Here is a 3,204-nt window from a genome sequence, read left to right on the forward strand (position 1 = left end):
TAACTTACAATGTCACCTGCGACTTCACTTGCAATCGACAATGGAGACAAGACGCTGTGGTGGTGATTGAACGATTAAAACTAATTTTATACTATAACGTACAGGGTCCTGCAAGAAAAAGACAAGACCCGCAAATCCGTGGCCACAGAACAGCAGAATATGAACGCAATGCACAAAGTCTCTCGTTAAGCGTTTTCCTCCTGTAGAAAAACATAAACACTTAATATGACTTAATGTATTAAGATACGTTAAGTGCAATTAAAAGATCAAATTCGATATATAGTTATTATTATTTAATGTACTACAAGGCAAGCAGATGGCCATGAACACAATGCGCAAACTTTCACTTGTCCTCCCATACAGCAAAACGCTTAATGTGGCATAATAACGGATGATAAAGACAATTCAGTAGCCTATATGTCTTGTTGTTGACTCAAAGTATATACAGAACAGCAAATATGAACGTGCATTATGAAATGCATTAACTGATTTTAAAAGGATCAACTCCGTACAGGCAAGCAGACAGCCCAGAACGCAATGCGTTAAATTGCACGTTAAAAATTTTCCTCCCATAGAAAATAAAACACGTAATGTAGCTTAATGGACAAAGACAATGATATAAAAGAGCTGTAGACAGTTTATTCTATATGGAAAAATGCTTAACACGAAACTATGCATGTTGCGTTTATTCTGGCCTCACCTGCTTGCCTGTACATATTAGTTATGTAGGCTATATTAATAATGTAGAGGAGCATACTGAGTTTGGCCTTTTTAGTCCATTATGCCACATCATGCCACGTTTTGCGGTATGGGAGGAAAATACTATATACATATACTCTTTTGCGATTAACTTTCTCAGTTGGCTGCACGAGCACGGTTTTTTATTTATTTATTTTTTTACGCTACAACATGCTATTAATCAATGCATGCTGATGAACTTTTATCGTAGTTTATAGTTATATGGAAACGAAAGTAGTTAACATTCAACCCGTTCTTTTTCATCAGTAGTATTATTTGTGATTTGAATTTTGTGAATGGAAGTTCCTCTTTTGACATGTATGTAACCGGGCTTCAGAGAAGTGCAAGTGTCTGAGAGTGCAAGTCTGAGAATACAAGTTTGAGAGTGCAAGTGCAAGGCTGCAGCCAGACCCTTTTGGTCATCACAATTCCATAAAATCCTTCCCACTCCTCAGTTTCTGTGCTCCAATTGCACTTGCATCTCTGTGGATGTTTTCACTCAAGAGAAAGCAGAGGTTTGAATAAAAATGGAGGTTAAAGATAAAAAAGAGCAGAAGAGAGTAAGCAAACAGACATTTCACAAACATAGCCCTCTGCTCACTTCATCTTTTGTTTGTGTGATGGATGTCCTCTGAGATTGATGATGTTGAACGCAGTTGTTGAGCATTGCCTCCTCTAGGCGACAACAGAAGAGGATCACTTATCATCTCAGCTTGTGTGAGGGGGATTTGTGGAGGATTTGGAGAACATATGAGTGGAGTGTAGAGAAGAAGAACAGACTGGAGGGAGAGTATTTGCACACGGTTACCAGTTTCCAAATGGAAAGAAAATTCATAACATGCACAAGTGTCAGAGAGATATGTTACAGTAAATCACACACTGACACAATCTTGCTGGTCTTCATCCTTTGGTTTGTGTTTGTGTGGATGGTGAAGAGTTTGCAGGTGGCCTAGGTCTGGTGTGCTGGGGGTGGGACATGGCCGGGACACATTGTTTGTCTGGATGGGTTTGTGAATACAAAGGAATTACTGCATACGGTTTGGCTCACTGACAGCTCTGACTGTGAGTGTGTTTGTTAGTGTGTTAGAAAGAGTGTTGCTGATTATCTTTGAGATAAGGTGGCAAAAGAAACATGATTGTGGTTAAAAGAGGCAGAAAAAATAAAAACAACAATTGAAATGAGAGGGATAGACCATCCAAAATTGAAAATTCTATCATTTACTCACCTTCATGTCATTCCCTGTATAACTTGCGTTCTTCTGTGGAACATAAAAGAAGATATTTGGAAGAATGTTGGTGACCGAAGGGTTTTGGTTCCAATTTGACTTCCATTACATGGACAAAATATACAATAGTCAAATGGGAACCGAAACAAAAATTTTATTTTTAAAATTAATCATTTAATTGACAAATGTTTAACATATTTTATTCACATATAGCATTTATAAAATGTATTATTAGCAGACAGTTATGGCACAAGAAACTGAGTGTAACTTGATTTCTTTTCGTGTTTAACCCAAAAATGGCTTAAAAAGAAAAGAACAATAAGAGCAAAAAAGAGAGTAGGATATACAAATTGCAGGCCTTACAGCATGTGCCACCATTAAGCCCACACAAAGAGAGCAGTGACAAATTACCGTTTTAATTCTTCGGTTTGACTTTAATAAATTAACATGTTCTAATAGACTTCAGAAAGGTGGTTCAAACAGAAAGCCTTCATTAGATGGGTTGGGGGAAAAAAAGCCATTCATCTTGTTTACCATGGTGTTGTGTTCTTTAATAGGTCATTTACAATGAGGGGACAGAGTATGTGGGGGTTGTTGGATGGGATGGGCCCCATCCCATCCAACAACTAGGCTCTCAAACCTAGAGGGAGGGCCCTTGTGAAGTCACTGGTCATCTTGAGCACTAACCCCACACTAGTTCAAGACTGGTGAATGCTGGTGACTCCTGAATAACCTTCGGAGGTAGTGAGGGCTCACCCTTGTCTGACTCCACACCATAGACTGTAAAAAAAAAGATGGACGACGCGTCTCCTATTCCTTCCACTATAGAATCTTGTTTACCATGGTGTTGTGTTCTTTAATAGGTCATTTACAATGAGGGGACAGAGTATGTGGGGGTTGTTGGATGGGATGGGCTTATCCTCAAACCTAGAGGGAGGGCCCTTGTGAAGTCACTGGTCATCTTGAGCACTAACCCCACACTAGTTCAAGACTGGTGAATGCTGGTGACTCCTGAATAACCTTCGGAGGTAGTGAGGGCTCACCCTTGTATGACTCCACACCATAGACTGTAAAAAAAAAGATGGACGACGCGTCTCCTATTCCTTCCACTATAGAAAAGTGAAGCCAAAGCATCTCAGTATGGCCGCTGCCATCTTGAGTAAATGACGTCATTTGGAGCCCGAGTCTGCGCAGTAGAGATTCATTTGGAGCCAGGGAGGGTGCAGTAGTGATTCGTTTG

Source organism: Sinocyclocheilus rhinocerous, unplaced genomic scaffold (assembly GCF_001515625.1).
Source record: "Sinocyclocheilus rhinocerous isolate Xijiao unplaced genomic scaffold, SAMN03320098_v1.1 scaffold605, whole genome shotgun sequence".
NCBI classification, from domain to species: Eukaryota; Metazoa; Chordata; class Actinopteri; order Cypriniformes; family Cyprinidae; genus Sinocyclocheilus; species Sinocyclocheilus rhinocerous.